Source organism: Struthio camelus, chromosome W (assembly GCF_040807025.1).
Source record: "Struthio camelus isolate bStrCam1 chromosome W, bStrCam1.hap1, whole genome shotgun sequence".
Classification (NCBI taxonomy): Eukaryota; Metazoa; Chordata; class Aves; order Struthioniformes; family Struthionidae; genus Struthio; species Struthio camelus.
The window spans coordinates 13,635,440-13,653,687 of NC_090981.1; the positions used below are offsets into that span (position 1 = coordinate 13,635,440).

An 18,248-nucleotide genomic window follows, 5' to 3' on the forward strand; every position below is an offset into this window, starting at 1 on the left:
CTGGGCCTGTTCAGCCTGGAGAAGAGAAGACTGAGAGGGGATCTCATCAATGTCTACAAGTATCTGAAGGGAGGGTGTCAAGAGGATGGGGCCAGACTCTTCTCCGTGGTGCCCAGTGACAGGACAAGAGGCAATGGGCACAAACTGGAACACAGGCAGTCCCATCTGAACATGAGGAAAAACTTCTTTCCTGTGAGGGTGACAGAGCACTGGAACAGGTTGCCCAGAGAGGTTGTGGAGTCTCCTTCCCTGGAGATATTCAAAAACCTGCCTGGATGCGATCCTGGGCAATGTGCTCTAGAGGACCCTGCTTGAGCAGGGAGGTTGGACTAGATGATCTCCAGAGGTCCCTTCCAACCTCAACCATTCTGTGATTCTGTGATAAAATAACTCAAAAACAAAACAAGCCCAATGCACATGCATCCCATTACTCATCAACCTGGCTCAAGAAGACCTCATACAACTTCTTCCCGGTACATTCCCAGAGCTAGCTTCAATGGGGTATTTCAATTACACTGTGTTACAGGACTAAAGTGTTCTGACAGAACATTCAGGTCTTTTTAAAAGGTGACAGAGAGAAGGGAATGGCCCTTTACTATTTTCACTCCAACAGTAAAAGCCACCTGCAACTGTCCCCTTTACTCTTCCCAACACACATATCTGACAAGGTGAGATTATTTAAACCCTTTATTTTTTTCCACATTAGTAATACAAAGTCTGAAGCATTCTCACCATTGCAAGAGTACTCATCGCAACATATAAATACTATTTTTTTAATATTCTCTCTGATGCTGTAAGAAAGTCATTTAGCTATCCACAATACATACAGGAAAAGCCTTCCAACTGCCAAGGGTGTATGCAACACTTCATGGACAATTTTTAAGTGCCAAACTTTGTTTAAAAAACCACAGACATACTTCATAGTGCACCACTCTCACTCATTGCTGGCCCTATCATTGCTAATCCATAGCATAAGATTAATGTGAATGCAAACATTACTTGTCAAAAATAAGAAAACAAGTACTTGTGTTCCATCCAGAACAGAATAAGAAATAACTGACAGCCTTACTTATAAAAACCCCTGAATAAAACCTCTGACATTGACAGTTTTATTTTTCACTAGCCTGCCTGCAATTTTTTATGCCTGAATTTTTAATGATCAATTTCTGACATTTAGTTGCTAAAAACATTTGAACTCTAGCAACAAAACTGGATGACTATAACTGATTAATGTCTCCACAAATCCAATTTAGACATGAACAGCTCAGCCAGAAGCTTGGACTGTGGTTCTTTGTCCTTGGGTCATTACAAGAAAAATCCCCACTGCACATACTGGAGTTAGAGATATGAAAAATTCCTCCCTCAGGTACGTGAGGGCATGTAAATTAACATTCCCTTTAAAAGGCTGTAGGTGACTGATCTGATGACTGGTAAAACACTAATGGTAATGTTATCTTAGTTGTACTTCTCAAGGTCCACTAAGCCCTTGGTTTCACCTTGTAAAATAAAATGGAGATTACGCTCCTTTCACTGAGGTCATAATTTTGTTTTTGAAAAAAAGAAAAAAATTCAAGAGATCACTCATGTGCCTTTATGTGACACTGCAAAGAAAAAAGGCAGACATGAATGTGGAAAGAAAGGAAAAAACAGAGAAATCTAAGCCTGTAGCCTGGTGCTCACAATTCACTGGCACGAAGCAGCAACACCACGGCTATTGCTTTGATCTACTTCCCTAGTTATTCCTCTTCCCGTTATAGAACCTTTGACATTTCATTGGTATTCAGATGCGATTAAAATATATCCTAATTCCTATAAATAGGAAAGTTGGTTCAAGTACTAATTAAAAACAAGCCTGGCATTTGGAAACTCATATCAACAAAAACAAAAGGTGCAAGAAACAGCAACAGTTGAAATGTTGCCAATTTTTCTGGGGGAAAAAGCTAGACCTCTGCCCTATTGATCTTTCCATTAGTATTTGTTTTTCTAAGTGTTTATAAGCATCCACCTAGCAATTTCAGTGTAAGAGTAACAAGACAGAATTTGCTCTCTCCTTCAATTTTAATTACTGCCATAAAATTCCAATTATAACAGGGTAAGTCATGCACACTGACCTTCTGCAGTCTTCACAGGAGTTTTTAATTAAATAAAAGTCAAATATCTTGTTAAGCTTACTGTGCTCCTTCATTGTACATTAGTTTGATTATATGCTCCTTATATAACTAGCCCTTTTTATTTATACATCTATACATCCTTTATTTTCATGGCTGGTTTCATCTTCTCATCTCCCCTCCTGAATACTATCTACTTGAAGCAAACCTTTACTCATTGCAAGGGTGCCTACAACCATAAGTTCTGCTGCCTTAATTATCACAATTCTCCCAGCTTGAGAAATCCACAGGACTCTACCAAATAGCCAGCGCTGTGTGTGGTAATAAGGATTTACTGGTTTGGCCCCTTAAGACATTAAGCCCTTTGGAGCAGGGATGCTAGTCTCAGATGTCTGTGATGGGGAAGGCACATTTACAATATCATAAAACTGTTTTCTTAAATGACTGTTAACATTTCTGGCACTTACTAGCTGCAACTGTCAAGAAGTGATTCCTCCTTGAAACTCATGCCCAAAAGCAGAACATACTGTAGTCTCAGGATTTAGAAAAGCTTGCCTTCCAGAGAAAGAGACTTGGGAACTCTAAGAAAAACAATGTGGGTTGATCATGTAGAACAAGAATTTTAGACCATAACAGACACATGGATGCATTTAGAGATAATACATATAACAAATGAACCAAGTTCTAAATATACAGTCAGCAGTGAGAAGTTTAACACTTGAATGAATGTGCTGCTTAAGGTACATGTAAAATTATATAAAATCTATGCTGCATTGTCTCCTGTTACTATGGTATGCAAACACATCTGAACCTACACACACACAGAGAAAAACTGAGTAACTAAAGGCATCTTCAGATACAATAGTGAAATTAAGTATATGTGGTTTTAGTTTTAGACAAGGAAAAAGGGATTCGAATGAGTCGATCCTAGCGGAATACTATTATTCCTAGTCAACAATGCAATTACTTAAAAAAAAAAAAAACAACAAAAAAAAACTGAAATGAGTAAGTGATTTACCTCTGCATCCTGCTCACAGAGCTTGTACGTTTTCTCTAAGCATTGCAGTGTTCTAGGACATAGTGTCTTCTCCTCCAAGAGAGACTCCAGAAGTAAGACCAGGTGGTCCAGGAGAAGCTAGGAGTAAAATAAATGCCTTGTGAGAATAAAGCTGTACATACTGAGCAATTAAATGGAAACAAACCAAAGAGGACAAGACTGTGATAACCTGCGTAATTCCAGCATGCGCTTGAAATATGGCGAGAACTTCTAGATTATTTCTGAAAAACCTCAGGGTTTACATCTCTGTATTCTGAAAGACTCTGTTCTGGGGCCTAATTAAGATTCATTTTCCATGGCTTTCATTACTATGTTTAGACCAGATCAAAACCATGTTTATCTTCTTGAAACATTATCATAGCTTATTAAGCTAAGATCTTTATGGAATACATATGCTAAGTAATTCCATTTTGTTTGGGCTTGGCAGTGATAAAATACGAGAATAATTTATAGTGCATCATTTCAGGAATCAACTAGATATATAAATGTATAATTTTAAGAGTGGCATTTTTATCTATTATATGAGCAATTGCTTGGTATTCCTACAGTAAACAAAAAATACAATGCAAATAACTGACACACAAAACAAAGATTGTAACAACACATTTTGAGGCATACTCTAAGGCATTCTTTTAGTGCAAAGAGTCAGGATTCATCCATCATTACAGTGAAAAGAAGGCATGGATATAACATCTGTGGCACACAGTATATATATGTGAATATATTTAGTAGTTAGTTGCCTTGACTCCAAACCCTAATATTTTCAAGTTGAACTTAATGTAGCCTGAAAACAAAAAACACATGAAGTCTGATGTAGCAAGTGCTTAAGTGCTCTGTTTAATAGGCTTATTGGATGAACAAATAAATAATTCAAACAGAGCTCAGAGAGAAATTATACCAGCTGCCAGGAAACATCTATTGGAAATTCAGGGTTCAGAATGACCAGTCAGAAGTTCATTATATGCCCCAAAGCTTTCCCCACTATTCATCATTGTGGAGCACTAAAAGAGAAAGGGAGAGGGAGGCAGGATGTGAATTTAAGCTTTTGCATGCAAAAAAACCCAGCACCACTCACTTTTAATATTCTCCGGACATATTAATGAAAAAAATATATATCCTGTTATTTTAGCATGACTTCCAATTTTTATCACATTTGGACACTCTCTACTCCTGCCTTGTGACCCGTGACCCTCCCTCCACCTTTTTGGTGTGCTGATCAGGTCCGAAATCAAGTTGGACACATGGAAGACCTCTTCCATTGGCCTCTTACAAGCAGACACCACAGCTGCAGCTGCCTCCATGGTCCGAATGAGCCCACATCCCTCATCTCTGACAGTAAGTCCAGGAATATATCAATGATCTTCTGTTATGTCTTAACCCATAAAGATTTCACAGTTAACTAAATAAGCAACCTGATATTTTCTTCCCTCTTAGTCTGACATAATTTAGTGTTAGTATCTAAATCATAAAAGGAGGAAAATAGATCTCTAGGATTTTAACAATTTCCTTTCCTTGCAATGCATTCTTTTATTACTAAAGTCATATTCTTGGGGACTGGAAAAAACCCTACATCTTACTGGCTCTAACTGGAACACTTTTTAAGTGCTACCCAAGCCTGCCAACAAAATAGAGTTGTTAAAAATAGTCAGACATTAAAAATATTTAATATTTCAATTTTAGGAGAACTACTAAAATGCCAACTTGAATGTTTATTGCACAGTCCAAGAACAGCTGCTTGGTGGGGAGGGAGAAGAATACTTTAAAAAACAGAACAGGGAAGGGTTCTGGGAAATGGCTCTGTTTGGAAATTGAATTCATTTTGAACGCTAATAAAATTTGAAATGTTGCAGAACACCATGCAAAAAGGTAACTTCTTATTTAGAAAGCTTTCACTGCTAACTACAAAGACAGCAGAGTCGTGCTTAATTTGCAGAAACTGCTGGAATACATACATATATGCTAGAGAAAGAGTTATATCACCAGTATAGTTGTTATACAGGTTCACCCACAGAAAGCTATTGTTTAAGATAATATTAGGGAATCTAATTGAAGCCAACAAAAGCAAAGTAAACCAGCAGCCACGTCCTTAATTTACCTCTGTCTAGTAGTGCATTATGGATGAAAAGTTTTCAGAATTATAGTTTACACTCTACCAGTTTATATTTGAGACTGCAGAGAAAAAAAAAAAAAAGACCATGGCTTCTGTTATTTTCCCACATTCTAGGTACCCGAGACGAGATTTTACATACTATTTTCCAGCTTCTGGTTTAATTAAAGGCCAAGTTAAGAGCTATTGAACATGGGTGCAGAGGGTGGGGGCATTAGCAGAAGAAATGCTGACAGACCTGTAATCAAAGTGGCACTAGTGGGCGCAGCTATAACATTTTGTTCTGTCATTTACTTCCAACCAAAAATACAGGAAGGAACATATTTTCTTTCATTTTTTCCCCTCCCTGTTAATAAAAGACTCTGCTCAAGAGAAAACGTATCCTGAGCAAAGCATCAAAAAGCTCAGAAGTTTCAAGACACAGACTACTAAAATTCCTTTAAGGTTTAAAATTCTTCTGCCCTCTTTTTCCCAAATAGAGCAGTATGAATAATGCTATCCCCAAAGCAACTTTTTAAAGATTGTTTATAACTTCATAAAATTGCACTAGAAGTTTTATTCAACTAAACACACCCCCTTATTTTTTGTTTTCCTCACCACCATCCTTATTTGTCCTATCCACCTGTTAGTTATCATCTTTCACAGTGAGAATTGTTTGGGGTGCACGCTGACAATTTTCCACTTGTTTGGCTTATGCTTAGTACAAAGAGGCCCTTGCTTTTAGGTGCTGTCAAAACATAAATGCTGGAGAAAACAAAAACAAATTCAGTTTCAAGTATTTTGAAAACATTTTCTGTTATGAGAATTCAAATTTTGTGAATGCATCTTGAATATCTAACATACAGGAAAAATACACAACATAGCTACAGCAAAATACAGCAGGATAAACTTCACCATGTCAATGTATAATTCCATGTCAAAAACACTTCCCAAAAACAACCGTAACACCCCCAAAGTTTTAGTCTTCCTGTTAAAAAAAAATATAGTAATAATAAAAAAAATCTATGAACTGCACAGGAGAATGTTGCATATAAACGTGTATGTTTGAGCGTTTTAAGTAGATCATTTAGATCAGGAAATGCAGCTAATATCAAGAAACAGTAGTTACAATGTGAATCGAGCACTTTGTATTATGGCTACAATTGCTGCAATGCCATCTATTTACATTGTAAAGTATATTGCTCTAGTGCCAACCCATGCCTGCCGCATGGAAATCATATTACTTTCCCAGGGTTCCCCCTCCCCCAGTTGTGAGTACTGACGCTACAAAGAGGGAATAAATTAATGTTTTAATCAAGCATACCAGTGGGGTTTTTTTGTCATGTCCCATAGAACTAAGTGTCCCTGCTATAAAGCTTTATCCCAGTGCTGTATATTTTATTTTGCCCTTAAAACTGCACAACCTCTCTTGCAACTATTCAATCTTCTGAAAAAGTTTATTTTGTTTTTCCACTAAATAGTGATTTGTCCACTGCTTATGTGTGAATGGTGGTTTTAAAGTTTGAATAAATAGGCTGCTACCTCTGACACAAACTTGAAAAGATATGGAGTATCAAGACTAGTTCTGTATTTGAAAAAGGCAAGACGAAAAAATAAAAATAGGCAACCAAATTGAAAATATAACTGAGCCTGTTATCAAAGCAACATCTACATGCCGAGATTCAATATATATTAAACAGATGGGAATTAACAAAAAGCATACTTTGTATTTTATCCATATCAGTATATAAGACACTTAAAGCATTATACTGTGTTACAAGAAAATCTCAAGCTGCAAACAGTTTTGAAAGGGTTTCTACAAATAATCTTGGAACAAAACTATGAATTTTCTGAATCCTAGCCCTAACCTGTAAAAAGCACAAAGAAAACAAATCTTGCCTCTTAAAAGATCTGGTATTGCAGCTACAGAGGTCATCGACCTCACATCCCAGAAGACCACCCACACGAAGGAAAGTATTTATCGATACCTACATTAACAAATGCAATAAATGCCAGATTCACCCTTTGTACTAGAAAAAGGCCACTGAAACATTTGACTACTGACCTTTCACAGCCATGAAATGTGACACAGATATATGCAGTTGAGCGTCCAGAGCACCAATGCTCGTGCTGCACCCCTAAGTCAGGGCACAAATCACTAAAGTAGTACAGCTGGTATGCTGAATATCCCATTTGCTCCAGCCTGCACTTGAATGAAGTCATTGAAAGCCTCCTCGGAGGGGAAATGTACCTCGGACTAATGCAGCAACCAATTGACAGTGGCGTGATTTCTATTATTACTCCATTATCACACTGGGATCTGTGCCTAAATGAGCATACTTCCTCCCTGATGCCATTTCCTTTTATCCTGGCTCTAGTCTAAAAGCAGATCAATGGGAGTAATATATATGATGTCACTTCAATTTACAGCTACTGCCTCCCTCTCTCACATGCACAGATAGATCAATTATTTCCAAAAATGGTTAAGAAATGCATGGGGAGACTCTTCTCCCAGAAAAGGGTTCTCTGCTATATTTATCTATGTAACTACAGCAAGGAATTGTTTATACTGAGCAAAAAACAGGGGGGGGAGCAAAAAAGTCACTACTGTATGCTGGAAAACGCTGGCTGAAATATAACACAAAAGGCCCAAAATAGAATTAAAGCAATTTGACCTTTGAAAAAGTTTCAAGTTTCCAAGACACAATAGATTTCTGCAGTATTTCTCTAGGAGAAGGCACCCCCCCCCCCCAAACGCAAAATGTCTTTTCATTTACATTTTTACAAGATTTTCCAAAAGACAAACTGAATTCCTTCCCACCCCTCTCATAAGAAAGGAAGGGAAAAAATTCACTCCAGAGTTCAACAGTGAATGGTTCCCTTCAGACAGAATTTCCTCATTAATTGCAGATAAAAAAGTGCTGCTACTAGTCCAGCAGACAAGATTTATAGGGCCAGGCCATCTCTGCACCTATATTTTGAACCAATAAAACAAATCCCTGAATGAATCTTGCATAGTAAACTCTCCAAATAGACAATTTCCTTTGAGGACTGTTTTCTGCAGGCTTCAATTAAACAGAAAACTTCTGTGGAACAAATCCCCCCTTCCTTACATTGTCCAGAATATTGTTAGCTTGAAAATTCAAGAAAATGCTATTTACTTAACAACATTTTTAGACTGACTTGGTCACCGTTTACCTCAAACAATATTCTTAGGTGTTGTTTTCATCTGCACTGTCACTTCTTTTAAATGACAAGAGGGCTTCCCCCCCCCCCCCCCAAGGACTAAAACGTACTCATATCAAGTAACAAACTCAATAAAAATGTCCATAAAAACAGCTGTTAATAAGTACAATGTATTGCACTATACTAAAGAGGTTCTAACTCTTAGAGAACTAGTCTGCAGTTTGATTAATACACAGAAAAAATAATCTGTAGCTGACAAAAAAAATGCTTTGAACTGGTCCGCAGAATAAAACCCATCTATTCCAGTGGCCAACAAAATTTCAAAAGACTGTTTTGTTTAACTTTATTATAGCCAGTTCATTTATGACTTTCCTCTTGATGAAAAATCAGCTCCTCTTCAAATGCTTATGAAAGATAACTAGACTTTGCTATATTTAAAAGCAAAATAAATATCTGTGTCTGCTGCATAGTTTCTTCTAGCTATAAACTACAGTTCTACCAAATGTGCCCCCATTGTGTGCAAGTTCTCAGTCACTTCTTAAAGTACTCTTACTGTGCTTGGCAAAACATTTTCCAGCATTTTAAAATTATTTTTTAATATTTTAAACACAAATTGTACTGAGTTTTTAAATAACAGAAAAAAATTCCTACGAAGTATGTTTTCTTCAAAAAGTCTTACTTTGAAAAATAATGATCATGTCAAGTTCAGCAACATTTGATTTGTGATACATTTAAACAGACCAATTCAGAGACATTTAGGAGGTCTAGTATCACTTCCTTCATACCAGTAGAACATAAAAGTGATATTGAGTGCAATTTATTTAATTTAAAAACTGTACTTGCATATACTTCCCAGTTATTTTCCTCTTTTGAATCTCAAAAATAAAAGGACTTATTTTTGGAAGTAGATCATCTATGACACAAATCATTTTAAGGCGATTATCTACTCAAACATGCAGCTTTGATTTATTCTGGCTATTTTGTACGTATGAAAACATTGCTGAATGAAGGACACTTCCCAAAGAACAGCACAAAATTAAGTATACACACAAGTATAACAACTTGATTTTCATCGACTTTTAATACTCCCTTTCAAATGCAAGGACAAAAATAACAGTAATCAACCAGAGTGCAACTGTCAATATGCAACCAATAAACGTTATCCCACAAGACAGGGCTACAATTCAAGATGGGTGTCTGGAGGGTTCAAAAAGGAGTTTTTAATGCATGTTTTTGTTTTTAATTGCAATTTAATCTGGTATGTGGAACACTAATGAGTTCACATAGCAACAAAACTTGGGAAAATACTCTGCTTAGAGTAGGTTGTCAAATGGGTGTGGGAGAAAAAACTTTAAAGGATAGAAGGAGGGGGGGAAAAAAAACCAACCACACACACACACACAGTACTAGTATCTTTGAAATAGGAATTGCTGATGGACAAGCACTTTCCAAAATGTGCCGGCTTCTTTGAAAATCTGAAATTTTCTTCTGCGAATCTGTCCTAAAGTAGCATTGATTTTTTTCAAGTAATGTTTGCATACCCAGTGCTTGTACTTACTTAAATGTTGTGGACACCCAATTCAGGAAGGCTCTTGGGACCATTTACGTACTTAAACTTCATCACACTTGTAAGATGTAAGATTTTGTTCTGTTGTATTTTAAAACACAATTTTGACCCTATAACAATTCACTGAAAAGATCTCACTTCATTACCCTCTATCAAACTGTCTGGTACTGTGACGCGCCACTAGAGGGGCAGCCGGGATTCTTTCGGATCCCGGGGTTAGCTGCACTGAACTCGAGAGAGCATCACTTGTCCAGTGTGAGAATTTGTTAGAGCTAAGCGGTTATAACGAAGCTAAAGGAATAGCAAAGCCAGAACTGTAACAGGACTGAAACTATATCTACATAGCAGAGCGCTACAGTTCAGTCACGGGTGCCCGGTACAGCGACCGCTCGCGCCCTTTCCTTGAGGGCCACCCCTCCGGGCTAGTTTTCCCCGGCTTCTCCTCACCACGCCGTTGGCATCAGGGGCGTCCCGCTGACGGGCGGGCGCTCGGGTCCGCAGGCCAGCTGACGGTGGGGCCGAGCGCACGCAAACGTATGCGGCTTGCTCCCTTTTATAGCCGGTCAGAACCATGCCAGCCCCCAGCTATGCCAAAGCCGTACGGCTCTAGGCAATAGCAGTGCGCGCATCCCCAGGTGACCTCGTGCTCAGCCCGCAGCACTGCTCCGTTGGCAACGATGCGCCCATGAACGGGTCGTTCTGCGGGGAATGGCTCCACAGCGCCGAGATGTTTGTGGTGTGGGTCTGCGGTGTCACTCCGCGTCACGCGCCATCCCGGAGTCCCACCCTTGCCTGTGCGGCGCCTGTCAGGTATTTATGTATCAAACTTTACATTTCATTCTCTAAACACTGAACAATATTTATAGAGTAGCTTTAAAGCAAAAGCAGACAGGGATACTGTGGGCATACATTACAACACAAGATGAGAATGTAAGGATTTCATTTTATCAGTATCTTAATGACTGTCAATAAAGGAATCAGCAGCATAAATAAGTGTTTTATGGTGTTTCATGTTTTGTGTCTGATATTCTGGCTACACGTTACCAGTAATGTTTTTAAAAAGCCAGCAATTGCTACCAGTCCATAAACTGAATTTTCTTTCTTAAGCTATAGTACAAAATATTTTCCCATAATTTACTTAATGGAGAGAAGATCCACTTATGAAGAAATTCAACATCTGCAATCTAATATAAATGCACTGAAATGTCAAAAATTATTAAACCTTTATGATCTAACATAGTGCTGGGCCAGTAAAATGAAAATCAGGTGGCTTCCACTACAGGTTCAGTCAGGTTATACAGTGCTTTCCCTCAACCCTTGTTTTCTCAAAGAAATGTTTCACCATAACTTTACCCTTGAGCATAATAATCCCCTTTTAAGCATAATAGGCTACACACTGTCTATTCTATGTAGATTACAGTCTCTGCCACTTACTACCATGCTTTCAGCACAAGCTCCTCCTGGCTTCAGATGAACTGACCATGACAACAGAAAAGTGGACATGAGAAGCCAGATTCCCCATCTGAAGTCATATTCCACAGGACCATAACTTATGTTCACAGGAAACAAACAGGATAGCCATGGCAGAAACAAGTTGAAGCTGGTAGCAGTAAGCTACCCCTTCACTTGATCTACAGAGTCCCCAGTGTCCCCAAAGCCTGGAGAGGGGATCAAAACGCCAGCCCCATGGGTAGTGCTCCCAGACCACGTGAACGCACCTGGCACTAAGATCACCTTCTCAAACAGCAAACCTAACACAGGCAGTTCAGGTTCAGCAAACAGAATCACAGAATGGTTGAGGTTGGAAGGGACCTCTGGAGATCATCCAGTCCAACCTCCCTGCTCAAGCAGGGTCCTCTAGAGCATATTTCCCAGGATCGCATCCAGGTGGGTTTTGAATATCTCCAGGGAAGGAGACTCCACAACCTCTCTGGGCAACCTGTTCCAGTGCTCTGTCACCCTCACAGGAAAGAAGTTTTTCCTCAGGTTTAGGTGGAACTTCCTGTGGTTCAGTTTATGCCCATTGCCTCTTGTCCTGTCGCTGGGCACCATGGAGAAGAGGCTGGCCTCATCCTCTTGAAACTGTTCATCTAACAATGGAAAACAAAGCCTTAAAGAACTTTGGGGTTCCAGACTCTTAGACTACTACAAATTAAAGGCTTCATACAGAAGCTCAACAATGCTTAGCCAGCACTTGGTGGGAAGACTTCAATATACACATTGTAACAGATGCAAAAGTGCAAAATTTGCCTCCAAGTTATTTGCCCACCCAAAACACTCTAGGTCACAGCCAAACTATGCAGCTGATGTTGAGATCAAAGACAGTTTAAACCAGCTCACCTTGGCTCATCGTCATCTAGGTCCTCAGCAAACAAACAGGTCAGTGATCACTGAGTCATAACAAAAAGTTATGGACTACAACAAGGCCAGAAAATGACCAGTCTACTAATTGTGCAACAAAGAGATAAAGAACTATTATCATTGTACGCTAGTCTCAGCCAGAGAGAACACCCTCAAACAGAATTTCTGTAGTGTTTGGTCTATACATACTAGAAGAAGAAAAAGGGACAAAAAACTGATTGCTAAAGAAAATTAATTTATTTTTCTAGGCTTTGCTAAAGTTGCAAATTACTGGCCAAGAAGCCTCAACACCCAGCACTGGAAGTGCCAAATCTCTAGAAACCACCCTGGGCGGTTAAGCTGCTACTTCAATCCAAAATTCTTGCAACAGAACTGAGCAAGAATGAGCTTGAAGAAATACCTTCTTTATTTCTTTGAGAAAGTGGCATGTATATGGAAATTTCTGGAAAAACAGAAGTTTGCTCTACTTATACCTACCAATGCAGAGCCTAGTCAGTTCCCAGAGTTCATCTAGGATCATGATCATCAGGGATCATGGAAATTAAGAGTTTCTGGACTCTTTTATGGGGCCACGGGGTCTTATGGGGCCCAAGACTTGTTAACCAGAACATTTTTTTGTCCTGATGAGTTAGAGTCAAGTACAAAGGTATTATATCTGCCCCAAACAGCCAGTATCAGTTGGAAAAAAAACCTGAGGAAGAGAGAACTTCCTTCCTTCTCTAACCATTCAGCAGCTGGTGCTGCTGAAGAAAGTCACATCAATTCTACTTAACTCATGGCTGCAGGATATGACTCTGCTTCACCAGGGAGGTCTGACTGCAGTTCATCACAGAGCACTAAAACATCACAAGCCTTTCCTGGAGGAAAGGACCAAAGCACAGATGGGAAACTGTACTTTTACCCCTTGATCCTTTACTCCCAGAATCCATAAGAATCAACTCTTTTCTATCCTTTCTGATTTCAGAACAATTGGTGATAGGTAGTTTCATGTATAGTTATACCACTCGCCTTAAAATTTGTGCATTAACTATTTTTCCAAGCCTGCAATGTGGTTCTGTTTTAATTAAGCTGTCACAGCAGCTGTCACTAAAATTCTCCAGTTGTCTGGAGAGACTTCTTCCATCACAGCTGAGTGATCCAGCTCCAGGATTGCCGTTGCTTCTCAGCCTGATTACCTCAGCGTCTTCAAATGAAGCCTTTGGCATTTCAAAAAATAACTAGTACTGAACACTGCACCATGTCTCTGTAGCAACACAGGCTACTCCAAGCCTGTCACATCAGTCTTCTAGTTCCTACTCTGACTCCCCCCCAGGATCCCCTCCAACCCACCCCGATCAGCACAGCACGCCACAGCCAGCACCCGCAATGCTGAGAAGGCCACCTATGACTTCCAAGCAAAGATCACAGGCGATGGCCGGGCCCTTCCTCTGTTCCACAATTCTCCACTCAAAACACATAAGCTTCTTGAAAGGGAGACCAAACTTGTTCGTGGGTTGATCCCAAACTGCACTAGAGGGCTGGTCACAAACACCACCATCTTCCATTCCAGATGCATAGCAAGTTTTTTTTAGTTTTGATGCCTCTAATACATAGCAATATGCACTTAAAAAAATGCAGCCCTTTCTCCCTCCCAAGAAACCCTTTCTGAAACAAAACACTCGGCTGCACACAGCTCTCTTCAGGGGGAGAGGACGAGACAATAAACACATTACAGATGTTAGTTACATTGCTTAATGCACTTGTGGAAGCTGGTCAGATCCTATGGCGATGAGCGTGGTATGGAACAGAACAAGCATATCCAGTACTTTTTATTCCCAATTTAAATATGGGTAGGATTTTATTTAAAACTTGCAGAAGACAATTACCACTGGGGGAGAGGGGGGGGGAAATCAAGCCTTTAAGAGATCTGAGGACAAGTGGATGAGTGCTGCATGACATCCTTATTATGCCCAGTGCTATTTAAAAAGATGCCATCGTTATTAGCAAGGATCTAGCTGCCAGATTCTCCATTTCAAACTCTCATATAGGAGCATTAAAACTAACCATAAAAATAAATCCAAGGTGAAACTTACTAGACATGAACTTGTCCAAAATGCAGTTTGACTTATGTATTTTTAGCTTGCAGGAGTACAAGAAATTCAGGGGCTTGGGATAGGATTTGCACACCATTAGTCTGTGCAGGAGTAGGATTTCTTAAAAGAAAAAACTGAAAGTTAGTTGAAATACTAATGTTTTCAGAAGTCATTATCAGATAAAGTGTGGTAAGAGATATGTTACAGAGCTAAATTCTGCTCGTTTCTCAGATGAGAATTTCTGCAATACCAAGAAAGGTATGTGAATTATTAAAAGGGAGCAGGAGTTATTTTATCATGTGTACTGACCAGTTCTTCCACATATAGCTACATTAATAATTACTTTTAGCTCCAGATAATGGATTTGTTTCTTGACTCATAATTACAGCTTCACGTGGAAACTCTATTCAATTTAACAAATTACATGAGAGCATTAGCCTCTAAAGAGTCCTCATGAAAAAAAGAAAAATTAGCACTTTCTTGTGACTATAGAAACATGTGCTGGTTTTATGACAATGGAAGTGACAAAAATAGAACAGAACTTGGAAAAGAAAAAAGTATTTTAGGACATATTAAGCAACTGCTAAGTTGATTAAGAGGAATGAACAAAACATATGACATTTAAGGTCCACACACTATTATAAATTCATTCTCAGAGCTAGGGTAAATGGTGGCCTAAATTATATTAATTTCTTTATAAAATAGAGATAGCTATTAATCACAGAAAAGTGACTATCCAAACCCCTCTTTATAATAACAGCTTACATGAAATTTTATATATATATATATATACATACACACACATATATATATAAAATAAAATTTCATTATTTAATCTGTAATGAGAATTCAATGAGCTTCTTAAATGATCTTAGTTTCATAACCCCCATCCCCCCACCAAGTTTATGCTTCACATTCAAGAGCACCTATATATAAACGTGCAAAAAGTTAAATGATAAAATGCAGGTCCTTGCAACTTCATTTCCAGATCCAGGCACAAACACAAGGGTTCTTGCTGAAATGGAAGAGGGTTCTAGGTCCTCAATTTTCAAACAGACAGCACATTTTCCCTGACATTTTCCATCAATTATCCATTACATCCCTCTCTAAATTTTAGAATTGCCAGTGAATTTTGTCCAATGTTTTATAAGTGATCAGGGAAGCAAAGAGTAAAACAGTTGTTGCAAACAAACCCAAACTAAAAGTCTCCTTTTGAAGTTATTTATTTTTATTCTGTAAATGCACAGAGAAATAATTCAATTTACTGCTACTCATTTCCATACTATTTTCCTTTTAGCAAAAGGATCTCACATGTGTAAAGCACAGAGCACCCCATATTCCACCCTTGACCTGTGTACTTTTGGATCCCATTCCAGACATTTTCTGTTCTGGCTTCACTCAGAAAATTTTACACAGACCTGGATGAGCCACTATGGGCCACAGTCTGACTTCCTGGTAAGGAGGCGCCAAGCAAATCACCACAATCAATAGCTGGTGAGCCTATCAACATATATTATATAGTTATTAATTTATTTGTAAGGTTGCTTGCTACTTATCTTTCCCTCTTCAAAAAAGGAGGGAGGGGAAAAAATATTGATCTCATGGAAGGATACGTGGAAGATTTGCTGATCTGTGGCCTCATTCCATACTCATTATGCAAGAAAAGATCCCATTAACTTCAAGGGAATATTTACTTGTATAAGGAGTACAAGATTGGCACTTAAGCACTCAAGTTACAGACAAATGTAAAAACATTCAAGACAAGTAGATAATGCCAGAGAGCAGTGGGTTGACTGCACAGTGGCTGGGTGTTACTTATGTACTAATGGCTGGGTAACCCCTAAATTAAGTACAGTGTTTCAACAGTAATTCACCAGCTTATCTACTAATGGAAACAGTTGCCTGAACAGTAGGTTTTAGCAGGAACCTAAAACACTGGGCACAGTAACAGAGCAAAGTTAGTTACATGGAAGCTTGAACAATGTAATCCCACATCTAATTTGATGTATCACTTGGTAACATTTTCATTTAAATCTAATTTAAGGTAAGCGATGACTGCTTCTGACCATCTGAAATGCAACCCAATTTGCACTACAGGCAAAGTATCTGTTTAGTATGAATCTGGTTCTTAAGAAGCAAAGGCAAGCGCTCACTCCATCAGCTCTTTCTGGCTCGCAAATGCAAGCTTTAGTATTTTCTTTTCAGATACATATATGCTGCTGTGGCTAAAACAGATCTGACATTTCCATTATAAACTTCAATTCTCAGGTGTTTATAACTTAAAGATTCCCTCCAGCAAGAAACTTGGCATCAAAGTTCTCAGCCTATGAGTGATTAAAAAAAAATTTTATTATTATTCCAAAGAAAATGTCCAAGGCAGTTTACTGGATTAAGACAAGTATGTATAACCACAGTTCTATTTTTTGGAAATAAAAACTTAATTAATTACTCTAGGACTAGCCTAATGACTTTTCATATACTGTGAAATTAGGATAGCTATGGCAGCAAACACTGAATAGCTATGGCACATACATACACAGTTGTTACTTTACAGAGTAATGTTTTCCACTGGTAAATTTAATGTTTCATAGTCCTATCTTAAATAACATATCAGAAATATTTCCCAAAAGGATAGCACTTAAAAAAATTTTGCTAGGAAATACAGATTAAGTTGGCTGCATATTTTATCCCCTGTTAAAGTAACCCCTCAACGTCTCTCAAAATCTTGGCCACATCACCACCTATCCTAACAAAACCCAAGACAACTGCAGTTTATGGGCACACCCCTGCAAATGCTTATGTGTCATTAACTTTGCATGCATGAGTAGCTCCATTAGAAGGGAAAACAGTATATATGTGCTTAAAAGTTTACAGGATCGGGCCTTCTGAATTGTCCATTTTGAAGAGACATTATAGGGTTTAATAATTGAATAGCAAAGTCATGCTGTAGAATTTTGCTGCAACGATACATTTATTGTATTATTTTTTAATTGGCTCAAAGCAGTATGGAAGATTCTATATTAAATTATATAGATTTATAGAGCAATTTCTATTAAATCCTACTTATTATCTGTAGAATCTAATAAATTCATTAATTTGTATACAACATTACCCAGTCCAATTTCTGTGTACTGAAACAAACACAACATATTCTTGGAAATTTAAAACTCATTACCCCCTCTATTTTTAAACACAGACATTCCAGCTATAACAATATGTCAAATTTGAAAGCAGTTTATGCGCACCACTAACTAGAGCCTGGGAAATTTCTGCAGCACTGACTTTCAGATGTATACATACCCACAAGTCTTAGAAATCCAGGGAACCAAAAGCACTCAACACTTCTGGAAAGCCAGGACATCACAGCCATAACATCTACGTTATAACGGCCCAAGTAAAGCAGACACTGCACACTGCCAGAAAGACTGAAGAGAAACAGGAGATCTCAATCTTATAGTTATTTCACCATATATTGCTAAAAGGACAAATTCCTGGCAACAATCAGCTCAGCTATCAATCAATATATCTGTCTTGATTTGCCAATTATCTGTGTCTAAATTCCAGAGAAGCCAAAAGATCCACTTTAAAGAAAAAAAACATGTTAAACAGCCTTAGATCTCAACAACAAAACCTTGAAAAAAATCTGAACAGACATAGAAAGGTGATTACATGGGTACTTGTAACTCTTTCTAAAGAAGTTGCATGTACTTTATATATCTCTAAAGTAATGGAATAACTATTAACTATGCTGTAGATCTCCCAATCTGGTACTGAAGGGTAAAACATTCTCTGCAACAGACAGTGATTTTCT

General features: G+C 38.3%; 1 pseudogene; it reads right to left on the reverse strand.

Annotated features, from left to right (window-relative positions):
• The window catches only part of LOC104148639 (aminopeptidase O-like), a 199,263-nt pseudogene that overhangs the window by 22,020 nt on the left and 158,995 nt on the right, over nucleotides 1-18,248 (reverse strand).